A 27,890-nucleotide genomic window follows, 5' to 3' on the forward strand; every position below is an offset into this window, starting at 1 on the left:
CATAATCTGAAAGTTTCATGAAGATCGTACGTCCATAAAAAAAGTTATTAAACAATTAAGTTCTCATAGTAAGCGCACACTGCAGCCCATGCGTGTTTATGCGTGGGTGCTTGTGTGTGTATGTGTTTGTGTATGTGTGTGTGTATGTGTATGTGTGTGTGTATGCGTTTGTGTCTGTATGTGTGTGTGTGTGTGTGTATGTGTGTCTGTATGCGTGTGTGTGTATGTATGCCTGTGTGTGCGTACGTGCCTGTGTGTGTGTGTGTGCGTGTTTCTTGTGTAAGCTGAAAGACGCGAAAAATTATTGAAATATCTATTGCTCCAAGGGTTCAGGGGATCTCGTAGTCGAGCAGTCTCGACTAGAGCTTTCTTACTTGTTTGTTTTTGCTTCTTGCAAGAAAACTTTGTGTGGTTAATCAGAAAAGTGCTTGAATAATTTATTAAATACAATAAATAGAGTAAAGCAGTTTGGGCATTTCGATTAAATAAATATCTGAGTTTGTGTTGCTTTGGGAATATTATTTCATATAAGTTATGAAATAGGGCTTAATGAGAGGGGCAGAGAGACAAAGGACAATGGAGAGAAAGAGAAAGAGAGAGAGAGAGAGAACGAGATCAGACAAAGGAGATAAAGAGAGAATAGGCAAAGAGAGAGAAAGAACAAACGCAGCAGAGAGAGAGAGAGAGAGAGAGTGAACAGAGAAAGTAGAAAGAGAAAGATAGAGAGATAAACTTTATAAAAGAGAAAGGGAGACAGAAGAGCTGACTGAGACAAATATGGTAGCAAATTGACAGACAAGGGCTAGAAAAGGTAGTTAAAGGAATGGAGTGAAACAGATTGATAGCATAAAGCGAAGGAGAGAAAGTTCGATAGAGGGAGAAGAAGAGAAAGACAAAGAGAAAAAGAGACGGTGACAAAGGGAGAAACACATAAAAAGAGGGAACATGTGAATGAGCTTGAGAGGAATAGAGAAGAAGAACTTTTAAATTAGAAAACCAAATTAGTATTTTTTGATTGATGGCTCAACCATAAACTTTAAACTTTAAAGTTCTATCTATGCCGAAATAACGGTAGTTTAGCAACAGACTTTTATGAATCTAGCTCGTATGCTCTAAAAGATTTAGCCTTCTGCAATAGTCAAACATTCATTTTATACATTCCTAGACAAACTTTTATTAAGAATAAGATTATAGAATGCTTTTGCTTGTGTGAATTTAATTTAATAAAAGCTCGTTATATCACATTTCCTATGCCAAAAGGAGCCACAGATAAGCTTCTGTAATTATAGTTACTGCTAAGAGCTTACTTAACTTTTATTATATAAATTATATGCAAAATTTATGTAGCATAGCTGCCCAGACTTTATCTGTACTTTTATATTTATCAAAATATTTCAAATCTTAAATCTTGTGTTTTTGTTGTTGTTGGCAAATGCTTGTAAAACTTTAGAAAGCACTGCAATGGTAGGGATGCTGGCCCCCACTTGGCCCCTGCCCCCAGAGTCCGCCCCCTGTTGGCAAGTTGATTAAGATCATAATCGTTAAAATTACTTGAGCGCAACTATTTTACGAGCAAATTACTATTTTTATTACTTATGCAGAGCGAGTCGCCAAGTTCGGTGTGCCTTGTGCGAAATTATGTGTGTTTATGTATGCAGCTGTATGTGTGTGTGTGTGTGTGTGTGTGTGTAAGTGTGTGCGTGTAGCTCTTTGGTCAGGTCTTAAACCCACTCACAGTCACTTCACTCTGTCTGTCGCTCCCTCTCTCTCCCTCTCCCTCTCTCTCCCCCTGCTGCTGCTTATTGTGTTGTAACTTTTATGGCTCCACATTGCAGTCGTCGTCGTCGTCGTCGTCGTCATCTTCGTTGCTCTTGTTGCTAAAATTTATGCCGCTCGAGTAGTTGCTAGATTACGCAGCCAAGATGGGGCATGATGTGGGCGTTTGCTTTAAGTTCGCCAAAGGTAAAGGGGGGTAATATGGGGCGTGGCAGCTTCCGGGTGCCTGACTTTAGCCGAGATTCCCGTCCAGGACCACGGCTGCCAGCTGCTGCTGCTACTGCTGCTGCTGCTGGTTTGTTTCATTTTAAACGACATTTTACGTTGCAAACCAAAAACAAAAGCAACAAAACGAAACGAAACAAGTAAGAACGTTGCAGTCGGGCGTTACCGACTGCGGAATACTCATTCACATCCCATCAACAATTTAGTAGTTAAGTTTCGTTCTAATACTGTAGAATATACAGGTTTTTCCGATTTGCCACGCCCCAACTGGGCGTAGACACCTCATTTTTTGTCAGTTTTTAGAAAGAGATAACGTTACCCTAACTGCAAAGTTTGAATGCTTACCCTAAAAAAATGTGAAAATTACAGGGTATTTTTCGATATGCCACGCCCCTAAAGAGGCGTAAAAATTATTTTTGGGGAATCGATAGAGGAGGCTACCAGTAACTCAACTATCCAAATTTGAAGCTTCTAGCTATTATACTTTAGGAGATATAAACTTTTGCGGTTTGCCACGCCCCCTGTGGGCGGACATATATCCGACAAAACTTTTTGGTCTTGGGTGATCAGTCCGAGTATATATACAAAATTTGAGGTCTCTGCCATCAATAGTGTCCAAAATATAGGAGAATTTAAAAAATCACTATATCTTCAGGTCCGATTTGCCACGCCCCCAACGGGCGTAGACTTATAATTTATCTTCAGACTTTATAGAATCATACCATTAGCTGACGTGCAAAATTTCAGCATTCTAGGTTTACAACTTTAGGAGATACAGTTTTATCCGATTTGCCACGCCCCCAATGGGCGTAGATATATCCGCCATAGCTTGTGATCTTGGGTGGTCAACGCGGACCTACATACCAAGTTTCAGCTTTCTAGCTCTTCAACAAACATGATTTCTGGTATATCGGAAAATGCATTTTCCGATTTGCCACGCCCCTAGTGGGCGGATCGGGAAAATTTTAACACTTTATAAATCGGAGATATACACGAGTATGTGTTCCAAATTTCAAGTCTCTAGCTTCAATAGCGCCGAAATAGATTGCGTTCATACGGACAGACGGACAGACGGACAGACGGACAGACGGACGGACAGCAAGACGGACATTGCACAAAACCAATATACTGATTCACTTTCGTGAATGAGTATAAATATGCAAAGCGCAGGCAGAAGTTTCTTTTTTTTTTTTTTCCAACATGGGGCAGACGATTATTTAACTTTTTTCGTATTTTGTTTTATTTTACTTTTTGTTTGTGTTTAATTTCGTGTGGCAGCAGATAAACGAGACGGAAAACCGGACTGACAAAAGCAAAAGAAATACATAAAAATGTTTAAAAAATATGTGAAAATTGTAACAAAAAAATTGTATACAAATGAAAATTATATATAAATATTTTAGATATTTATTATATCATAAAATTGGTTTCATTTGCTTATTTTACATATTTATTTCACATTGAATTTGAACTTCATGTTGCATGCACCACATTTTGCATAGCTGCCCCAAAGTGTTGTGCCATAAAGCGCTTAAAACTAGGCAACAGAATTTTAGTTTCTGTTACGTTCAGCCACACAATAACAACAACACACACACCTACATACACGTGGCGTCTGCGTAACGTAAAATTAGCCAACACAGCAGAAGGGAAAATGCCAAAAAAAAAGACACACCAAAAAAAAAAAAAAAAAAAAAAAAACAAAAACGAAACGCACGTGGAGCAAACTGTGGACAGACGCGGGGTGTGTGTAAGGGCAGGGGGCGTGGCATTGGTCTGGGGGTCGCGCAAAGGACAAACAGCAGGCGGCAGAGGGTTGAGGCTTAAGCGGGGCGCAGAACAGAGCAGAGCAGAGCCGAGCATGACGATGGGAAATTGGCGGTAAGGACGGCGCCAACGGCGCGTGCACACACAACTAGAGCCGGGCAGGGCCAAAGGGGAAACGAAACTGAGACGTAGGTAAAAATGTGTCTGTGCCTGTGTGTGAGAAGAAAAGGCAAGGAGCTGGGCCAGAGGAAGCCAGGGCATGTTCGAAATTTAACCGCTTATAACACCCTCGCTTCGCACACACACACAGAGGCACACGCACACATACTTTTGCACCCTTCGCAGCAGCTGAGTAGATTTTCATGTTTCTGTGTGTATGTGTGTGTTACGAAAACTTGTGTGTGAGTGTGTGTGTGTGCGTGTGCCCCTGGACGCAGCAAATGCTCGGGCACACGGGCCCCACAGACAAAAGCCAAGGCAGCCTCAGCCTCCAGTTTCAGCTTCACTTCAAAGCTGTTTTCCCTCTGCCCAAAACCATTTGCCAAGTTACAGCGATTTTCCTTCTTCGATTTTCCGTCAGCATTCAGCGTTCACTGTGGCGATTTGTTATTGTATTATTTGAGCTATTGTACGTGTTTTGTGGCGCATTTTCGCATTGCTTTTCTCTCTCTCTCTCTCTCTTTCTCTTTTATCTGCCTGACTATTTGTGTTTGTATTTATGTATTTGCTTGATGAATTTTTAGCTGCCAGCCTCTAGCTGAATAGTGTGAGTGAAAGAGAGAGAGAGAGAGAGCGAATAATATTTATTATATTTTTAGTTGTATTTTCTTCTTTGGCTCGATAGAAAATATTATTCGATTTGCTATCCAAATTTTAATGGCCTTGGCCAACTTGAGCGAAAATCGAATTAAATCAAATATAAGATTATCGCTCTCTTACCAAATTGAAAGTAGGCTGAGCAAAACGTGGCCAAAAGCAGATAGTGCAATATATATTTATATAATTTATGAAATTCCTACCAAACAAATTAAAACAATAAATATTTTCAAATCAATTCAAGTAAACTAAATAAAAAAGTTATAAATTTAATTGCAAATATTTACAGTTTATGGAACTTTTATTAAATTGAAAGAATGCAAATGAAATAATTGAAAACAAAATGCGGAACAAATAATAATGAAAAGAATATATAAACGAATCATAGAAAATTAATAAAAAATCAAATCAACTAGATGAAAGGATTATAGGTAAAAAATTATGGAATATTAAATTGATAAAATGAAAATGAAATAACGGAAAATAAAATGACACCGAAAAAAAAATCATAAAAGTAAAATGATATAAAAAAGTAAATACAAAGCACTTTTAAATGCGAACTAAATAAATTCATGAAAAATAAAATTGGCAAAAATTGAAAAAAAAAAATAAATAAATAAAGCTATAGTCATGAAAATTCAAATGAAAAATTTTTGTTAAAATGAAATAAAAAAAATTAAAATCTAAATAAATTAAATGAAATAAAAAAATAAAAATTTAAATAATATTCATATAAACAATATTATATTTAATATGAAGAAACTAAAAAAGTGATATCAAATTAATAAATAATGTGCAAAACAATGTAAGAATATCATAGCCTTGTAAATAACTGCCAATCTAATAATCTGGATTCAGACTAATGTCATGATTAATTTTTCTCGCTCTGAGCATGAACCTTCGGTTCTTTTCGTTTTGAACTTCTGTTGAGTGGCTGGAGTTGAACTATTCGTGTGACCCTCTTTAAACGAATATCATTTAGTGAGAAATACGATTAACGTTCGCACAATGGGAGACTTAGTGAGCTCAACAACTCAATGCAAACGTTCGTCACACTCACACTCATACACTCAGTTCAAATTCACTGTAGATGAGCTTAGCGAAATGATTAGCAATACGCACACAGTAGACTTCGGAACTCAAATTGGGAGAAAAAGGTTTCCGAACGATCGCAAACGATTTCGTTAAAAAACCGACGCAATTGGTTGCTCTCTGAGTTTTTATTTTAGAGTGTGAGTAGAACACATTTATTTGAATAAAACTGAGAAACGGTCTACAATTATTTGCAAAACATCTTTTTGTAAGAATTATTTTTATACAATATATAATATATATAATATATAATATATATAATATATATAAAAACATATATGTATGAATATAACTATTTGTACAAAGTTTAACTTCAGTTGTATATGCTGTATATTAATAATATATGTGTATTATATCTTTATAAATGTTAACATTTGTCCTCTATAATATAAATGCATTTAGTATATACTCACGTCAGTCTTTAATAACCATAATTATATAAACGCGTTCAATTAGTTTATAATTATTCAACTCGGCGTTTAATCAACTTGTCAGCTTTCTATGAACGAACTTGGCTCAAGTGCATTCAACTACGATCTCTCGCATTATTTAGTATCAATTTGCAATCTCTCTCATGTATGTTTTTACAACTTTAAGCAGCCTTGACAGTTGTGTTTGCTACCCTAACTAACTCCCAGCCGCAAAGCCACAGTCCATCCACATCTAACACAAAAAAAAAAAAAAAAAAAAAAAAAAAAAAAATTGCAATCTAAAAAATTGTGCAAGTTTTTCAACCAACTGTGATAGCTGCTGTAAATGCAGCTAGAAGCTCATAAAGCAGTCGCTGTTCAAATAAAAATCAGCAGTTTGTCAGTCAGTCCGTCAGTTAGTTCGTCTCTCTCCATCTCTCTCTTTCTCTGTAGGTCTGTCTGTCTGTTTGTTGTACGCGTCCTTCAGCTAAATTTCTCTTCGTGCTTGTGCATATTTTGCAAAGAGTCCACGCTGCAAGGCAGCCCAATGGGCCAGGCGACCACGCCCCCAAAACGGTGTAGCCTTTGGGGACTAGCAATAGCTCCCTAGCCAAGTCGCTCTCTCTCTCTCTCCCCCATCTCTTTCTCTCTCTCTGTATGTGCATAAATTTCAGCACAGCATATTCTACAGGCATTCAACTGACCTCATCCCACATCCTGCCCGTTCTGGCCCGCCCCCTGCTCATCTACCGTCCCACACACACACACTCACACACACACACACATATTCGTTTGACATTTTTTGCCATAGCTTTTTAGCCGCCAGTTGACTTTTTACTTCTTTAGCTCTGGGCCAATGCGCTGTTGTTGTTTATTTATTTTGTTTGTGTTTTGTTTATTGTTTATACCCTGAGCGTCTAGGAAATTGGACAAGCGGGTGTACTATGTATGTGTAAGAAATGAGCTGTATATCGTAGAATGAACGAGAAGCTAAATTGATCTAGAAGCTTTGAGCGTCTAGAGTTACGTATGCCTGCCAGTCGACTATTTTGATTGTGGCTGTGCATTTTGTTACATACATAAATAAAGAGCTCGAAATTTAAAGTCTGAATATATTTGGTATTCAGGTTTAAGTAAGAGTAGAGTATATGAGAGTATTCGAGTATTCGTATCAGTTTTAAGTCATTCAGCTGTAGCTTGGCATAGATGATAGAGTATTTATTAGTCTATCACTTCGTATTTTCTTACGTCCATTTGTTTTTGTTTGTTTGTAGTTTAGATGTTTTTCTTCGACTGTGCATCTGATGCTCTCTCTCTCTCTCACACTCTCTCTCTATCACTACCATCTCTCTTTATTTTTTCTGGTTTGACTTTTTGTTTTCGGCTCACTTGAGACCATTTTAAGTGTTTGCTATATTTGTTTTTGACATTTTTCCTCATTCCAAAAGAGAAAAAAAAAAAAACAAAGATCTAAAATTTGTATTTCATATGCTGCAGTCACTTGAGAGTGAGTTTCATTCTTTTCATTTTTTCTGCATTGGGGATTGTTTCTCTGTTCATCTATATGCATATCTAGGGGTAGAATTCCCACAGTGTGTGATGCTTATCAAGTTTTGAGCACAGTCAATAGGCATTCGGCAGCCGATAAGCATCAGCTGGGAGGTACTACTGTGCTGAGTGGGGGGTATATAATTTCCTCAGAATTCTATACATCTGATATGTATAGATCTTTGATTTCCCAGACCCTCTCTAGTTCTAAGTAATTGCTTTCAATGTATTATTAGCTTGACTCATGTTTCAATTTACCTTTTTCTTCTTCTTTACAGGTAAGTTCACAACAAAGTGTTCACAATTATAACGGCATTGGCGAGACACAGCTCTAAGTTCTAGACAATGTGTCATGGATCGTTGGCCAAAAAAATGAATGAAAAGAGAGAACAGAGATCGTAAGTCAAAGTTGAACAGACTCAGAAAACCGCAGAGATAGCAAATTCCAGATCTTACTAACCAAAAAGCACTTGACGTGTATGTGTTTAATTAAAATTGTATAGCCAGATATGCTATATACATGTATATATATTATTCTGATATGGGGGCAGCACTTGCGGCTTCTCTGTTGTAACCGCAATAAAAGTGGAAAACAAAATTTAATTTGAGCGCCACATTTTGCTGTCGTTGACTTTTACGCGCTGCTGCTTGGCGGCACTGAACCACCAGCAACAATAACAACAGCAGAAACAGCAGCAACAGCAGCAACAACAACAACAACAATTAAGCAACTACATAGAGCAACAATAACTTTTAGCCTAGACTCATTTGGCCAGCTTTATCTATGCAAAAAAGCGTTCGCATCGTTCGCATCCGCCAAATCCGTTGTGAATTTATATCGTAATTACAATGCAGAAAAAAGAGGAGAAAAAATAATGTTATAGCTCTGCCACGCCCACTGCCGCCCTTACCGTCACTTAGACAACACGCCAAGGCTTAACGGTCTAATGCCCTTTTGTAGGCATTGCACTTTGTCAGCCGTTTTACTTATGTTAATTCCGCAAACTTTTCTCGAAGGTGCGCGATAAAAAACGCACAAAAAACGCGTATAAAACGCGCGCGCGCATCTCCAACTGCAGCAAATAATTGAAGCGTGGCTGCTTTTAGGAATGAGTCAACAGGTTTTAAATTAATGCCGTACAGTAAAACTTCTACCCAGCTACTTCACTTCCTCTACAGTGAAGCCCATCCCTGCTTGACATTACAGTAAAACCCCTGACCAAGCCCCTAATGCCATTTATGGCATATTAAAAATTGTGTAATTTGTCGAGTGTGTGCGCCAATGAACCCTCAGTGGTCTAATATATTCCATTATCATTATTATTATTATCGTTATTGATATAAGCAAATTTAATTAATTAACATTTCAGTGCAGTTCAAATGGCTTTGGCTAAATGTAGTTCATTGACCCAGCAGCTGGTTGTTGACTTGACGCAGCTATAGGTGTGCGTGTGTGTGTGGGCATGTGTAATTGTGTGTGGGGGTGTGCGCATTTGTTCAGCATAACTTGTGCGCCACTCGGCGTATACTTAACATTGCAATTACTCGCGTCTTTATATGCAAAAACAAAAAACAAAGTTGAGCAGCTAAGCGAGAAGCCCACAAAAAGTATAAACTTGCGACAACAACAACTAGAAGACATATCAAATGAAAACCTAAAAAGGTTAAGGTCTAGAGCGTGAAGTACCCTGTAATAGTTGAAACTTTTTAGAAGGAGAATTTAAATTCAATTTTCGTTTTGATTATGCAGCATGAAGTGACACGAAGATATGGACAGTTATGCTGAAACGCTTTATGAATTATAAATAAAAGCTTGAAATTTGTAAAGGAAATTAAAGACAAGTCACATACTATAAAAGAAAGCCTAATGTAAGTTCTCTTGGATAAAATTCAGTTGAAGCCCTACTGATATATGACAAAACTCAATGAGAATTTTAAATGAAAGTCTTATAAGAAATATATGATATATGTATATATTTTCAATGTAAGCATAAACATTTATATTAAATTATACTTCAAATTAGTCATATAAAGAAAAGTCTGATATAATTTTCTAAACTGAAAGTAATTAAAATTATTGTAGGATTTGATTAACAGTTATATAATATATTATATAACAATTAATTAATAATTTATATATAATCAAAAGCAGAATAGAAAATGCTATAAACTAGCTGTGGCATTTTTGTTTCTTTATACATTTCAAAATAATAAAATTGATAAATTGTTTATTGATGATTAATTAATAAATGAAAATTGATAATTGATGATAAACCATTCTCAATGCATTTGCCACAGCTTAATACGCCCGCTCTGCACCTTTTTCCATAATCAGTTACATTTAGCAACTGCAAAACAAAAAGGAGATATACATAGATATATTAAAAAAAATAAAAAAATAAAAAAGTTATGCAACATTTGAAAAGCGCAAATGCAGCGCAACTTGTGTTGCAGCTGTTGTGACAAAGCGTTGAATCGAGCTCAAATCGCCTCGAACTTTTGGCGGCAATAGAAAATTATGTTTATGCTTATGGGCAGGCAAGCAGCGAGCGGGGAGGGAAGGGGGGAAGTGTGTGCTGTTTGCTGATGAATCAGAGCAGGCCAAACAATGGATTTGGTCTTTTGCTCAGTCTCGCCATGTGTGATAGTGTCCATAGTGCTCCATGTCATTATCTTTATCTCAGTTAGCAGCTTGAGCACTTTGTGGCTTTTCGAAGATTGTGTGGTCAAAAGTGGTTTTGTGGTTTTTCAACAACAACAGCAACAACAACAATAAGCAACAGCAAGGCGGCAAACATTTTTGGGTCACAACTGTCGACGGCTGTCGAGTGTGATGGGGCCTATAAATAAGCTTTCAATTGAGCCGTTTCCCCCACCCCAGACACCCAAAACTTTGGGAAACTCTTGACAGCTGCCATTGAGCAAATGATCCAAATGGACTATAACCAAAGCGAGCCACGCCCATGTCTGGGTCTATGCAAGCCCTTCGAATCAATCAACGCCTTTGGTTGGGGGACGGGCGCACTTTAAGCCGCTAATTTGTTTCAAGCAGGCAACAAGCTCCAGCCCCTAGTCCCTAGCCCCCAAACCCCTTTTCAACCTTTAAGCTTAGCTGATTAATTGAATGCTTTTAGGTTCTTGTTTTTTGAATGCAAAGAATTTTCGTAATAAAATGCAAAAAGCGAAGGCAGTTGATTTGCTGCTGCTGCTGTTGTTCTTGTTATTGTTGTTGTTGTCAACGTTTCACGTTGCGTTGCGCCAAAGAGAGACAGCAAGGCAGCAAGGCAGCGGGCGGGACAAAGAGAGAGAGCGAGTCAGCTTATGTGCTAGAAAGAGACAGCGTTGAGTTGTCTTGAAGTGGGTTAGTGGCACAGACAGCGGCAGCAGCAGCAGCGGCAGCGGCAGCGACAGCAACCGTCGCAGCCAGCAGCAGTCGCATTCAACGTGACTGCGACGTCAGCGGCGACTGTTGTTGCATTTGTTGCATGTAATTTATTTACATTTGTGTGCAGTTGTATTTTATTTTTCTTACTTTTTATGCTCGTTGACTAACTGAGATGAGCATATTGGTTTTTATGCACTGTCTACTTGTCGGTTGTCTGTGCTTATCAATGATATGGAGGAGACATGGAGTTGGGACTTGGCATAAAAACTTTTGTCTGAGACCTTAGGCTAGGCTCTCTGAGCGAAAAGTTCTATAACTTCTTTTTCCAAGATACACTATATCATTTTTAGCTATAAAACATCTTGAAATTGATAGCCTGATATTGAAATATATTAAAATTTATATTTATGACCTAAAGAGAGAAGTTCAATTGACTAAAACTCTTACATGGACTTCAACTTAATACCCTAAAGATTGATGAGAGATGCATCTACTCTATAAATTGACTACAATACAATTTTAAGCCTGCTTATTAGACTTACTATGCTGATATAACAAATATTATATAGATGTATATGTGGAGTAAAAATGAGCAAGTTTTGTTGTAGCCCATTAAAGTTCGATCTGTTCATAATCTGTCTTTGTCTTTGTCTTTACCTTTGTCTTTGCTCCATCAGACGTTTCCAGTTGTTTCTATAACTTCTATAGCTCCCCAAGAGTATTATGCAGTCAGTCAAGCTGAACTGCAGCTATTAACTTGTATTTCTTTTTTTTAACATTTAGCTGCAGCTGACAACAAAAGCGTAAAAATCTAACAGCAAATTTTGTTTGCTTTGACATTTTATCATTTTTGTGGTCTTTTATTTGTATTTTTTGCTATTCAATTGTTTGGCTCAAGGCCAGGTTTTTTATTTCTGTTTGCATTTTGTTATAATTAGCCAATATTGATTACTACGGGTATTTGAATTTCCATTTTCATGGCAGGCAGATTAAAGGTGTTATACAATATATATGCTCATATCTATAGTTTGCGGCTTTTGTTTTTGCCTAGGTGCGGCTTCAGCTTGTTGCAAAAATAAAAAATAAATAGGTAAATTAAAGAAAAATTTTTTTGTTAATTAATTTTTACCGAAAACAAGTTGAGTTTCTATGCAAGTTAGTTCTGTTCTTTCGTAAGCCATTGGGTATATGCATCAGCTTTGTTCACTAATTTGCATAAAATTGTGGTTAACACCTCCAAAACGACGCCGAGATGAAGGCAAATTAATACAAGATTACTGCCAAATTGGGTTTGGCTTCCAGGCATGAGTTCATTATAGAGGCAGAGAACTGTGCTTGTGTATTTTGAGAGAATGCATATATACGTTTAAATAATGAATAATAATAGAGAAAGCAAAATAATAATAGACTAAAACTTGTGAGAAAAAATATATTTTTTATATATTAAAAAAAAAATAATAATAATAATTATAACTCAGAAATTTTTATTTTATATATACTATATTCATTAATACTTCAATAATATTAAACTTGAATTTTAAACCGTATATTCATTAATGCCCGCATCTGTCATTACATACATATATAGCATATATCAAATGCATTAATTTATTTTCCTTTATTTGCATTTAATTCACTCGATTGCTGGAATAATGCAGCATCATTGTTCCGCAGTCTCCGCAAGAGCAACAACAACTACGCTGCCCCGCCCATCCCTGCTCTGCCCACCACACACACTTACTCATCTCGCGCTTTATCTCTCCCTCTCTGGTCTTACCTTAAGGCATCATCAAATGAAAAAGGCTCTTGTGGCAGTGCAACATTTTGGCTGCCTCGCCGTTGCGGCGCTGCAATAAAAGTAACATAAACAACAGTAAATAAAAAGAAAATACTAAACAAAATAATAAACAAAGTAAGGCGGGGGAGCTGGTTGCAAAGGGCGTCGTTGGCGAGGGAGGGCGGGGGAGGGCTTAAAAGTGCAATGCTTTGGGCTGCGTGCGCTTCAAAAGTGCACTGTCTTCCATATATGTATAAACACACATGCATATGTGTGTGTGTGCGTGTGTGTGTATGTAAACATTCGCCTCGCAGTCGCCGTTGTTGCTGCTGCAGCAGTTGTTGTTGTTTTTCTTTTTAGCTCGCAAGTTTTCCACACTTTTCTTTTTACTTTATAATTTTTCCAACTTTTGACCCAGTTTTTATGCCAGCCAGCGAGTCGAGAGGCTTATGCAGTTGTAGTAGTTGTAGCAGTAGTAGTTGTTGTTGTTCTAGCAATTGCTGCTGGGCTTTTGCTTAGCTCTTGTATAAAATTGTCTATGCTTAAAGAGAGCCTATGGAAAAGCAAAAGAAAAATGAGAAAAAAAAAATAAATAAATAAAATAAATGCGACACGTGAAAATGTTGGAGCGTAAAAATTGAATATCAATCGACAGCTAGAAGTGGAATACAATAAAATATTATAAGAAATGTCATACGTAAAATACAGCTCGTAAATAAAGACAGCAGCAGCAGCAACAACAACAGCTTCTCTGTGTGCCTGTGTGTATGTGTGTGTGTGTGTGTGTGTGTGTGCGTGTTTCTCTGTTGCGCACGTTTTCATGTCATGTGCATAAATTGCAAACAAAACTTATGGCAGTCGCAACAGAATCGAGCAAAATGTGCGGCCAGCTTGACATTTCCTATACGCTCTCCATAGATAAATATAACTACATATATATCAATATACACATATACTCATACATGCATACATACATATATATACAAATGTATTGAATAGCATTGGAGGCAGCAGCAACAAATTGTTAAGTGTTTTATATGTGGCTTTGTGCGTTTGGAGATGTTGCATCTGAAATATGTAAAAAGCAAATTGGAGTAGACAGAGTAAGATATTATAGAGAGAGACAGAGAATGCGTGAGTAATTGTGTGCGTACCATTTGAAATGCTGCAGCAAAAGTTACCTCAAATTTTAATTGGCTTAAAAAATACAAACAATTAAATTTGAAATCTACTATGTATTGCTTTTATAGTAATAAATAAGTAGATTATATATATAGAAATATACATTTGGGTATGTGTGTGTTTGCCTTAAAGCTATTTAAGCAAAGCAAAAATAATGTGAAATAAAATGTAATTGAAAGCAAGAGGAAAATACATTTAAATATTTAGTAGAACGAACTAGGAGATAAATATATAAAATAATACTATAATTACTAGAAAATAAGAGTGTATACAGGCTAGACCTACTTAAATTTTAATACATGGAAATCCAACATAATATATGCTTATGCAAATATCATGGAAATCCACGTTTTGACTTTGCCTTTAGGGCAACCTAAAATTAAATTACTCACACATCATATGTACCCTCATTATAATTAGTCGTAAGCCTACACATTACAGGAAATTTAGCAGACATGCACCACCAACTCTACAACCGAATTCGAATAAATATTTGCCAAAATGTGAAAAGGAAAAAAAAAAATCCTGTAAATGTTGCAGGAAATTTATTAGCTGAGAGATTTTAGCCCAATTACGCGAGACTTACATTCCGTTAAGACAATGATAGAGCCTTTTTGCTTTATATATTAGGAATGAGCTCTAAATGCACTCTGATTAATTTTCTTTCTCTATTTTAAGTACAATAAATAATATAAGTGCAAGTCTATATAAATCTAAAATCTGTTTAACTTTGAAAGACTTTAATCATTGCCAACTCAAAGCCTGCTCTAGTTCCATTATATTTTATAATACCAACAGCACAGGCATTCAGAAAACCAACTGCCAATTTAGCCGGCTCCTATTAACTCAGTTAATATTTTTGTAATAAAATCTGAATTGCAACGTGATTTAAAGTCAATCATTTCTAGTTAAAGCTCAAAGGTTTGCAACGGCAAAGGTCGAGCGCAAGTCAACTTTATTAGTATTAGCAATAACAATTGGAATCACAGCAAGCACATCAAAGTTATTAAAGTTTGTTAGTCCAAATGGAAAACAGGCAAGTAACACTGACGTCAAATGGATTTGTAAAAGACACGTGCAGAAAAGCAATGCATAACATAGAAAACTTATCAAACAAAGACTTGGTTGTCTATCTCTCGCAGTCCCTCTCTCTCTCTCTCTCTCTCTCTGTCGCTCTTGCAGTGTTATCTTAGCTGACAACCTGCAAAGCCGCCAAGCGCAAATCTATTTAGAAGCCAGACACGTCAGCGATGCACAAAACTTTTAGCCAACATATGCAAAACTACGTCAAAACTATTTCAGCTAACAAGAGATTCAGAGGAAGAGACAGGGAGTGAGCAGAGAGGAGAGAGATAGCTGTGAAGAGTCAAGAGAATAGAATAGAAGAGGGCAGCAATAGACGAGCGCACAAGCAGAGCCAATAATGTAAAATCGCATAACACTTCAAAACTGTCAAACAAAGGAAGCACAGAGTGAGAGGGATGGAGCGAGAGAGAAAGAGAGAGAGAGCGCGAGAGAGCGCACGAGTGAGTGAATGAGAGAGATAGGACTCATAAGCCACTCAAAAGTTGGCAGCCAATGCCAATGTGAATGACAGAGAGTGGAGTGGGCATGGCTGGGGCGGAGCTGGAGCGCAGATAAAGAGGACGAGTAGTTAAGTGAGGCATCAGGCATCAGGCTGCCTGCGCCAGTGGCTGTGGCCAAAAGTAAAATCATTTGATATAATGACACTTGTCGTCGTCAGCATCAGCGTCAGCCAGTGTCATGGCGCATTGCGTGCCAATGGAGAGCAGAACAAGAGTGAGAGGAAGAGGGAGAGGATGGGCGGATAGGAGATAGAGACGAGCAGTGGGGTAAAGAGGGGTATAGGGTCAAATGGACTGGTCAAGGTAGTGACATGGGTAGAAGTAGGGGCAGAGCGTGAGGTAGAGGCATAGAACAGGGGTAGGATAGGGAAATGGAAGTTGAAGAGAGGAACCCGAAGGAAATGGTCAAGGATGGAAGAGAGCAGAAGGCAGAGGTAGAGGTCGAATAGAAGTAGAGGTAGAGGTAGAGGTAGAGGTAGAGGTAGAGGTAGAGGTAGAGGTAGAGGTAGAGGTAGAGGTAGAGGTAGAGCTACAAAAAGCTAATTGAAAGCGTAAACATTTTGGCCCACTCCAGTAACTAATATCAAACCCAACGAATATTATCTCATCTAACAATTTATGCGACGCCCTGCGGTGAGTTTCGTGTTTGGCTCGTTTAAGGATGCCCGAAACGGAAAACCCGTTTCGAACATAATTAATTGCTAATTGATTTTCGTTTCATTTGAATGCGGTTCTTTTATGTTTTACAATTTGTATTGCTTGAACTTTCAACTTCAAGTCGCGTCTTGAACTTCAACTTCAACTTCAACGGTCGCTCTCATGCCCTTTAAGGTCAATCAGTTAATGCTAAACTTTTCTGAAGGGCCATCATAATTAGCGGCATATTATTGTAATAATGTCGAATGCCCCCCTAGTTGGCGGCGACTGTTGTATAATAGCTATATATAGGGGCTTTATACGCAGTTGCGCTTTTATTATCAATCTTAAAGTTTTTGAACTTGACAAGCTGCGACTTAATGACAACAAACAAAGCAGCCCATCGCTGTCAGTTGAGTGGTCATTTAAGGTATTTAAATTTAAGTTGTAGACTTTGGGATTTTAGCATTATGTAAGGCAAATATATGTATATTAGTTTACTTGACTTTATTGTCTGCTCGGGGAGATTCAGTTTTATTTTTTTTTTTTTCGTTGGAATTTCTGTGCTGCCTTTTCAGCACATTTATCAGCAATTCGCGCAGAGCTTAGCCATTTGTCAGGGACAGACAAGATTAAAATACCCCCCTCGGCTGGGCTGGAGGCTCTATAGTTCTATAGTTCCCTTGCGCTTCTTTGCGCTTTTATTTAAGTTTTTGTTATACGAACGGCAAGTGGGTAAGCGAGGTATAAAGGTTTTCTTGGGATTTATGTAACAGGCAGGAGGAGAGCTATAAAGCCTAAGCACATAACTTGGATGAGCTAATTCTCTGTGTAGTTTCCCTTCTATTGTAAAAATTCGTTTTGTAACACGCCTAGATCGGATTTCATTAAGAATAATCAATAGCTTTTTTTTTTTAAGTTAACCAAAACCTCAGTTATACGACATCTGATAGGCCATATTTCCTATATTATAAGAGCCAGACTCATCATAATGATTGCTTATATCAAATCCTCCCCAGCTATTCACATTGTTCTAGGTATTTGGTAGTCGTCTACTCCCCATTAGACCACTTTTACTTGTTTCTTCTACAGCCTTTTTGTTGTTATTCGTTTTGGGCCAATAACTGAGGCATTTGGTATTGCCTTGCCGCTTGGCTGGCTGGCTGGGTGGCTCATTGAGTGGCTTTGGCTCGCTCGGCTGCGCGGCATTGCACCAGCCGTTGTCAATTACCCTACAAACCTCAACAGCAGGCAGGCCTGCCTAGCAGCAGCAGCAGCAGCAGCAGCAGCGGCAGCAACAACAATTGCAACTGCAACTGCAACAATGGTGGCACAGCTGATTGTCTTTCATAATCATCGTTATGTTGGCTGCCACAGTTTTGTTGGCGTTGCCGAAGGTGTGGCTAAGGTTGAGACTTTTTAGCTGACTCAATGCTTGCCGTTGGCCGTTGGCCGTTGGCTTTCCTGCTTATGTTTGCTGCAGCTGCAGTAAAGTTCAAGTGTTGCACAGCTCACAGTAGACGTTGATGTGGCTGTTGTTGTTGTTGTTGTTGTTGTTTTTTGTTGCTTGCACCATTTTTTCTTAGCTGTTCTCTTGCAGGTGTGCAACGATTTGTTGTTGCTGTTGTTGTTGTTGCTGTTGCTGTTGTTGCAGCCGCTTCCGTTTGGCTGCCCTCTACTCTTGGCTGTCATAATTATTTGCACTTCACATCATCTGCATGTGCCTCGACGACAATCTAACTTGGCTCTTTTTCTCACCCTTTTTTTTGTTGTCCAGCCACAGGCATTGGAGCCCTCTGGCTGACCAGGCTGACCAGATTGCCCAGAGCTCGCTCCCAGTTCTTTGAGCTCCCTCAGTTCCTCATACTCCTCCTTCTCCTCAGCCATGTCATAATCAGCAATCAGCGTGGACGTGGTCATTATTGTAGCTGCTGCCTTTTTGTCTTTGTGGTCAGCTCCTGTAAATTGCCACTAAAAGTGTTGAAAGTGCTGCACTTCAGCTCGTCATTAAGCAAGGGCTGAACAAACTGTGCAGTGTGGAGCTTCTAGAGGAGAGGGGTATGGGAGGTAACCTTTTATATATACACTTATAATATTCATATTAAATTATGCACGCTGCGGGCTTTATGTCTGGCAGCTTACACGCCACTCAAATTACACACGAATGTCCAAAGCTTGGGGGCTCTACTTCACGACCTCGTTTCTGGGTCTTCTTTGGGTCTGTTGCTGTTGCTCCAAACTGTTCGAGGCGCTACTGAAAATGTTCACTTTATTATATACATATACATACATACATATATACGTGTATATATTACATCAATTCTTAAAGCAAACAGCTGTTTTTATTAACTGCTTCCTTAACTGAAATTTGAGCTGTTCAATCTGCCTAAAATTGGCTTTATCTTGGCTGCGTTGCCACAAGGAAGTAAGCTCGACGACGTTTCGCATTTAGATTTTGTTATTGATTGCTATCAGAGCGTGAAGTCAGCTTAATATTTGGATTATTTAAATTTCTTGGTTTCAAAATCCTCCATTGAAATTGATTTATTTCAATTCTGGCTTTTAACAACTTTTAGTCGCTAATCATTTTCTTTTAGTGAACTTTAAGCATTTGCCAATATAAATCAAACCGTTGTCAACTTTGAAGCTAATTGTATACAAATTAATTCTATTAACGAACTCAATATGTGCTTTCATTCATTGATGTCGATTCAATTATTTCGTCACGAATTGTAATATAATCAAATAAGACAATGACAGAGACTTGAATATAATATTAGAAATTTATTTTACTTTCTATGAAGTCTTCAAAATTGCATTGCAAAGATGCTTCAATTCAAAGTCAATTTATTTAACCATAAAATGGCATTTTCAGTGGTTTCAATTTTAGTTTTAAATGGGCTTAAGACTTTGTTTTCCGAACTCAATTCGAATTGAACTTTAACTACTTTCAATATTCAATTTCAATATTCAATTTTCGATTACTTTCAATTTTAATTTTCCACAAAAACTGCATGAATTTTCCACTTGGTATTCTACTTCAATTCTTCTCAGTTTAAATTACTTTCAATGTATAAAACGCTCTTCAATCAAATTTCTTTCTCTCATATTGCACTTCTCACAGATTCTCTTCAACAATATATTCCATTTCCCATCGCAATTCCAATTTCGATTCCATTGTCAATAGCAATTCCATAGCCGTTTAGCCTACAATTTCATGGTTCAACATTCCCATTTCAATTTCAATGCACAAAAGTTGAGTGCAAAATCCAACGCTGTAATTGAATAATGATCGTTGCGCCCCCTATATTTATTGTTGTTGTTGTTGTCGTTGTTCATGGTAGCGGCTATCTAAATACGCGTATATGCCACATATTTATCTGATCTGCCCCCTGGACGCAGTTTTACCTGTTTAAACGTGTGTAATCAATAAGAAAAGCGTTCTGTTTTTTTTTTCTGCCTCTTGCTGTTTGGCCTAAAGCAAGCAAGGCAAGCCAAGACAAGGCAAGATGCATGTTGGACCCTTTTGTAATGACAAATCGCTTAATTAAAATGCGCAAACGCCCCAATAAATATGCAATTGCACCGTGGCACGTAGCACGTTGCAAGTTGCACGTTGCCAGTTGCCAGTTGCTCAACTCATCGCTCACTCGCTCAATGCTAATAATTGTCTATAATTTTAGTTAATTTATTGCAAATGCTTTCAGCAACATGCAGCTAAGCTAGGCTGGCATGTTGCAGCAACATGCGGTTGCTGTTGTTGTTGTTATTGCTGCTGCTGCAGCAGTTGTCGTCGCCAATCGTCTTCGTGTGCGTGTAATCGAAACCGAAGCGAACCGAATCATTGATTTCCTGCGCATTTCATGAGCTTCGAAAACGAAGACAACGCATCGATTTCACGCCCCACTACGCCCCCCGCTCCCTCTCTCTCTCTCTCTCTCTCTCTCTCTCACTCTCTCTGTCTCGCCAGTCTGTCGCTCTGTCTCTTTCGCTGTCTTAGCGTCTGCTTAGCTACTTTAGCAGCCTTTACAGATCTTCGAGCAACAACTGCAACAGTTTGTACATTTGCTGAACTGGTTCTCAGCTGCTGCGGCTGCTGCGAATGTTTAGTCTGGTTTTGTTTCACTTTTCTCAGTAGTTATAACTACTTTTTTTCTTTTTGCTCTGCTTCTTCTTTTTTCACATGTGCTGGTTTCTTTACTCATTTTTTTTTTTTTTTAGAGCTCGCCTGCGACTTTGTCTGCGCTTCAGAGAGTTCTACTGCGTCGCGTCTTGAGTTTATTTATTTTTATTTTTTCTCTCCTCTCTCTCTCTCTCGCTCGCTTCTCTTCTGTGCTCTTTCATTTTGAGACATGGAAGTAAAACTAAATTCATTGAACTTTCGCATGAAAATGCTCTCAAGGTTATCAACTTTGCCGCCTGTCCGGTTGGCGATCGTGAAACAACAACAAAGGCGTTGACCACGTCGTCGTAGAACGTTGTTCTCTATGGTGTTGTAGTTAGTTGTTGTCGTTGTTGTTGTTGCTGTTGTTGTTGTTGCTTTTTGTTATTTAGCTCTCTTTGCTCTTCGAGTACATTCAACCTGACATCACTTGGCGTTCACTTGTTTAGCTGCTCCCCAATGCATGACACGCCCTGCCAGAACGAACGAACGAACCCCCCTGTTTTGCCTGCCAGACAGTAGAAAAACCAAACAACACTTGAGTTTGTCTGCCTTCTATAGGGTATTTCTAATTAGTCAATGGGAGGCATGTAATGCATGCAGCATGCGGGGTAGATCAGAAAGTCATTGAAATAGCAGCTATATAGCGATAGTTTAATTGAAATAACTAATGTATGAGAGATTGTATATATATTGAAGAGGATATATGGATATAGATCTATCTATCTATATATAACATTAAGTCATGCCCATTCCTCATTCACAATTTCATTAATTCTTGACGTGAGAGGGTAAAGGTTTGACTACTTGCCAAGTTTTAATTGAGACTGATGGCCTTTTTGTATTATAGATAAAATATGGATAAATTTCTATTATTATTATCAAGTCCTAGTATTGGAATATCTTGTATTGTCCAGTTCTATTAGAGACTACTGATGACCTTTTTATAGTACAGATATACTATAAATACATTTCTCTATGCATAAAACATATTCTACTATCAAAATATCGCATGATATGATTATAATAGCCGGAATATTCGATATGATTTACATGCTCTCTGATATTAAATTAGAGTTCTATTTTCCTAATTGATTTAGAGCAAAGGCACGCTCGTCGTTGTTTAATATCACAAATGTATCTGTCGAATACTTTTATGACTGCATGCACCATATTATAGCCATATTAGTATACGCCAGTTAGACATCACAAATCTATATTTGTATATATGTATTCGATAGGGTATATATTATTCGTGCTGTCTTTCAACTCATTGTTTTCGCCTCTCAATTGATTTAGGGCTGTTTGTGTGTTTCCTTTTCGTTTTTTTTTAATACAATTGAAAGCACATGTGGCATATGAGATATTGTCTACCCGCAATCAATAACTAATTTTAGACGCTGTTACATATAGTACCCCAGCCAGTGCAGCGAGTCTGCCTCGTACACCCCCATGGAATGCTGCCACATAATTTATCCATATGTGCTTTTTCGCACCCTTGACGCATATGTAACAGATATGTATATATGTGAATGATATATAGGTATATATCATATCTGATTTAAGGCTGCACATTAAAACAGAAATGCTGTGTGGCAGCTTGCTGGAATTTAGTCTGGCCTCAACATTACATTTTATTATCATACATATATATATTTATATATGTATTTTGGGCAACATTTATTAAAATATTGCCACATTTATTAGTTTTGGGTTACCTGAGCAGCGCTTGTAACCTTTGACCTTTTGCAGTATTTATGAACTGTTGTTGTTGTTCTTGTTGTTGTCGTTTGTTGCTTTTATTACAGATTTTCTTTTCAATTTGGGACTTGAGACTCCATTTTACACAAGCAAAAGCAATTTCGTGTGCTCAGACTTAAAAAAAAAAAGAGAACGAAACGAAACGAAACTAAACATAAGTAAAATACTTGAGCCGGCACTTGAGGCAGGAGTACGACTCCAAGGCATAATTACATGTGGTAGCTCGGGCTACCTCAATGTGTCTTATTTGTTAACCAAACTTCTCGCTGTTAAACAGCATAATTACATGCCACACACACATGCACAGAAATGCAGAGTTGCAACTGCAACAGCAGGTAGACAAGACACAGACAGACAGACGGACGGACGGACGGACGGACAGTTGGTCTCGAGGGACGGTACGAGTTTTGTCTAACTATTGCGTGTCAGACAAAGTTACATAGTTGCAGTCCAGTTGACTGACTGTCTGTCTAGCTCACTCCCTCTCTCCCTCTCGCTCTTCAGCAGTTCTGCCTGACAGCCCTTAGACTATAACTCTTTCTACGACAATTTTGAATGCCAGACACGAATAGAATTTGTATAAGCAGCAGTAGCAGCAATCGAAGCAGTTGACTTCCTGTGCCCAAACTACTTACTTATGTAAATGGAAAATCAGCTAGTCAAGCCAGTCACAATAATGCACAGGTAGCACGTTTTTTCTGATATATCTTCTTTCAGCTTTTGGGTAGATAAATGAAGAGCATTTCATTTTAAAGGTGGGTAGCTCAGATCGAAGTAATTTGAATGAATTGTAGCTGGAGAAATTGATTAAAATCAGTATATAAATAAATCCAATGGGGTATTTGTAATTCACAAGTGGTTTTTTTGGGCATTTACTCGATTGAGCTTGGGAGTTTATTCTGAGAGCTACAGCTTTGACTGTATTTGTGAAAGATTAGAAGACAAAACAAGTAGAAATTTATGTAACTTTATGTATATAATATTATTGTAATTCACAACGTGCTCAGGATTAGCTCTATGCGGAAATCAAATATTTGGAGAGAACTCATATTACACGTTTGTTATTCACATGTAAAGTTTTGATATAGTAAACTTGACTAGACTACACTATAAGCAATTTAAGGCAGCTATAATTCTCAGCTAGTATTGATATGTTAATATACTAATATAACTATTTGTTGCCAGATATGTAAATATATATGAACTATAAAAGAAGTAGTTCAGAAGTTAAAATATAGTTCTTTTTTAACATAATATTAACATAAATTCAGCCAGAGCATTTCTTGTAATTCTGCTAATTAATGTGGGAGCTCATTAAGTCGTGTAAGAAATCTCAAATGAGAAAACTCAAAGTTTAACTGCTTTTATATAGTGTCTAGGCATAATGGGATTAGCGCTTAAAGCATATAAACATATTATTATATATATGTCTAGAGATCTGCATATAAATATGAATACAGATAAAACGTATACAGGAATATCACATATATAATATGTAAATTAATGAATTTCTTTATAGTATTTTCGTCAATTTGTTCTCCCAAGTTTCTCCCTGATTCCCTATGAAGGCTAACAGTTTAAATTCTATTTGCTGCAGTTAAGCACTTCCATTTTTAATTATATTTCAGAAACTTTCCGTTTAGTTCAGTTTACAAAAAAAAAAAAAAAAAAAAAAAAAAAAACTTCATTTCCTGCTGCTGCTGCTTGTCTCATTGCAAATGAAAAGCGGGAGGCAGAAAAATCAGGGGCGTGTCACACTCTGTATGCTTGCAGCTCAATTATGTTGCCTTATCGTCTAATTGTGACAGAACACGCCTCCTCCAGTGGTGCTCAGTGCTTAGACCTCAGTCCTTGGCTTTGTTGTCATGTGGCATGTGGCAGAGTCGACATCCGTTTCCGCTTTGCGTAGCTGCATTCCGAATATATGTGCACAACACAAAACATGTCGACAGCTTAAATGGTAATTAAAAATCTTGCAACATTATCCACAGTTTGAGCTTCAGCTGCAGCTTCTTCTTCATCATCTTCTTCTTGTATAGCCACTAGCAATTTTTAGTTAAACTTTGTTTGAAAATTGTTTAATTTGTGGCATTTTCAAATGCAGCCAGCGCTTTGCTTTGACAGCTTGCGGATATGCACAAAATGCATAATTATAGATATTACGTATACGTATAATGGCTTCAAGCCTCGTTAGCCCAAGGGTCCGAGCACAAGCATAAGCACGCACAGCAACAGCAGCAGCAACAACAACAACAACAACAACAACAACAAACAATGCCAACTGTAACAACAACTAAGACAGGAAAAGGCGTTGAAAGTAAACTTGGCAGACAAGCGACAAAACGCAATGAGCGATTAGAGAGGGGTAAAGGGGAAGAGAGAGACAGTGAGAGCTGTCGAGAGGGGCAGCGGGGCTGAGCCTAAGGCCTAGAACTGGCTAAAATACCGGTTCTTAGCTGTTTGGCATTCATTTATTTAACTATTTATTTATTTTGCATTTCCCACATTGAGCTCACGCTTTGTCTCTCTCTCTCTCTCTCTCTCTCTCTCTCTTACTCCACCTAGTTAAGGATTTGCATTTCTAACTGTTGTTGTCCGCTCTTCCCTTGTTGTTGTGGTTGTTGTTGTTGTTGCATTTTCTTTTTTCGTTTTTGTGCATTTTGTTTCGCTTTGATTTCGTTGGCGTCTGCTTTAACGGCATTCACACAGAGATTTGATACGTTGAGCTGCAATTGTAAACAGTTATAATTACACAGCTGACTTACAGCGCATGTGAATGCCAGAATAAGAGGAGGAGAAGCAGGAGGAGGAGCAGGCGTGGCATGGCAGTACGGGCATAAACCTCCATCAAAACTAATCAGCCATCAGCGCATGGCTAGAAAAACAAACAGTCAAATGAAGTGCACGATGATGATAGTGAAAGAGGAAGGGGGCGAGAGGGTTGGGTAGGGGGCGTAACTAAGGGGCCTGCGGTATAGCTGTGCACCTTTCTGTGTGCTTGCCTTTATGTATGCATACGAATTTCAATTTGCAAAGAGCGCCAGCTGTGCAGGCTCATAGCACTTAAAACCTCCAACTCAACTATGCGAACTGGGCTCCCAGTGGAGTTATCATGCTGTAAATTGGCAGAGTTGCTGCTCTATGTGTAGGCTACAAAATAAATATCAATTAAAATATTTATTCTTGTTATAAATGCCAGAAAGGCTAGATATATCTATATATATCATAACCATAGGGTATTCTAGCTGCAGAATAGCCTCTCCTCTGCTGTCTATGCAAGTTTTGAAAGGCTCTTAATGACAGCTACAACAAAAACTAGAACAACAACTACAGCAACAACAACGCGCTGGCCTGGCTAATTAGTTGGGCATTCAAAGTGCATGGCAGCAGCTTGATGATGCGGCTCGAATTGTATCGTTACGTATCGAATCGAATTGAACGTTGATTGCATATTGGCCAAAAACTGACTGATGACTGTACTTAGATGCTTTCCGCGCTCAGACTGCAATTAATCATTAAGAGCAGCATTTCATTCAATCAAAAAGAAACGCCCACAATGAGCAACCAATAACAACAACAGCAACAGCAATCGAGAACAACTACTACTAAACAACAACCACAACAGCAACAAGAACAACTTTTATCGATTTTGTATTGTGACGACAACTCAAAAAGTTTATTTGTAAATGCATTTTGTTTGTATGCTGCCACTTAGCCCTGAAGCGTGTTTAATTTATGTGTCGAGTGTGTGTTGTGTGTGTGTGTATATGTGGTTGAAGTGTGTGTTAAGTGTGTGTTGCTTGCTGTCAGATGTAGTGACAATTATGCAGCCATTGCAATGGCATTTCTCACATCTTTAGCATTTTATATAAATAGCTGGATTTAATTCATTAAAATCCAGCCAACAGTTTCCTGACGTTCACTAATTTGTAAACTATTTTGGTAAAAGAGATAATTAAATAATTGCCTTTCAGTTCCTGGAACTGAACATTGGCTAATTAGCTTTCAGTTCATGGTACTAGTTCATTAAGCAATTTCCTAAAGCTCAACCTCAAGGCAATAGTTTGTGAGACAACATTAAATCGCTTCTTTTGATTTTCAGTATGATTTAATTCACGGAACTAGTTCAGTTCACATGCACACTTCCAGCATTGAAATTTATTTCATTTCATTTTATATAGATATCTTTTTGTTTCAGTTCACAGAACTAGTTCATTTCACAACCAACCCATAGCTCTTTCATATATGTTTCCTAACCCTAACTTTCAGTTTTCATCTGCATTGGAACTGGTTTCGCTCTCTGAGTTACTTAGCAACAACATAAATTATGACTGCACTTGCCGACCAAAACGAAAAAAATCATAATAATAATAATAATAAAGACAAAAAAGTCGCATACACAAATGTTTGCTGCATGATTTGGATTTGGCCAAAAGCGCCGACATGGCGAAACGATTTAAGATTTGCGATCTTTAGCCACACCGCGGAGTCGATTTGCAGGCACTTTAATCGTTATTTATGACACTTGCCACATGATTTGCTGGCTAATACTCATAAAACTGATGTTTGTTGTTGTTATCATGTTTTTTTTTTGTAACTCCTAACCTAATATTTATGGGATTTTGCAGCGCATAAAACAGTTTATAGATTAATTAAAATGTGTTTTTTTTTTTATTTCCCTCTGTCTATTTGCAGGTAAGCGCAATACTTGATTATAATATATGGCTCGAGAGTTATGTTGGTCGTGCACAGGTAGGCGGGCACATTAAACTACCTGAAAAATTGTGTGAAATTCGCAAACGAAATGTTTTATGTGTTATATAATATTACGGTTATGTTTAAGAGTTGTGGAGAGAAAAGTCAAAGAAGCGCAAGTGGAACGAATCCTTATGAAAAGAAGTTTAACTGGAGTAAATTAGACGAAGTTGAAGTCTAAAAACAAAGAAAGAAATCTGTTTATTTGGTGGGAATCAGCTTGAAACTTCATTATTAAGTGTATGCTTGATCAATTTGCCAGAACTTTTAAAATAATAGATGCTGATAAAGTTCGTAGAGTATATATGATGGAAGACAATAACTATTGAGAGTTGAAATTTTCTTGTATGAACAATTTCCAAAAAATTTTTCGAAGAGTCTACATAAAATATTTCTCTTTGTTTTTATCATTTTCATGGCCATTTTATCATTTCTTACAAAAAAAGAGAAACTGCAGAGAAATTACTTTTCGAAGTCTCTGGATTTGCGCAGTCTTATAATGACATTTACATGACTTGCTCGATTGAGCGATTTGCTTTGATTCATCATGAGAAATGAATATAGCTCAAGACCGAATTCTTGCTGCGCGCTCTCTACAAACGTGCAATTGCGATGTTTGTCATTCCACTTTGTTGTTCTTTTTTTCGGGTTCGTTGTCATTCCTTATCTTATCCACGACCCATCGGCTTTGCAGTTACTTCTGCCTGTTTATATATACACAAACGTACAGACGTAGAAATAAATATATACATATATATTGTATGAGTTTTTTCTCTTTTTGGGGCATCAAATGACTAATTCGTATTTGATTATTTACTTTTAACGTGTGCGCTGCGAGTGCATTGAACTTATTTTATCTCACTCATTCACTGCCCCCCTCTTTCTCTCCCTCTCACTCTTGCAACTGAAAAGCCAGCCATTTAAAAGGGGTTGCAGTCCATCAGACCTTATTTGGTAATCTTCCACGTAAATGATCATAAATCAGCTGGAAATCGAATGAAATGGAAATTTG

General features: G+C 37.7%; 1 protein-coding gene and 1 long non-coding RNA gene across 2 annotated transcripts in view; one reads left to right on the top strand and one right to left on the bottom strand.

Moving 5' to 3' along the window:
- nmo (serine/threonine-protein kinase nemo) overlaps positions 1 to 27,890 on the top strand; it is a 92,252-nt gene that overhangs the window by 23,327 nt on the left and 41,035 nt on the right.
- On the bottom strand, positions 12,567 to 14,755 carry LOC149269120 (uncharacterized). Its single transcript, XR_016269983.1, has 3 exons — positions 14,565 to 14,755; positions 14,371 to 14,503; positions 12,567 to 13,349 (listed from the first exon to the last, which is right to left on the bottom strand). It is a non-coding gene; the product is annotated as an uncharacterized LOC149269120 (long non-coding RNA).

The sequence above is a fragment of the Drosophila arizonae genome, chromosome 4 (assembly GCF_054131065.1).
Source record: "Drosophila arizonae isolate 15081-1271.41 chromosome 4, UAZ_ARI_1.0, whole genome shotgun sequence".
NCBI classification, from domain to species: Eukaryota; Metazoa; Arthropoda; class Insecta; order Diptera; family Drosophilidae; genus Drosophila; species Drosophila arizonae.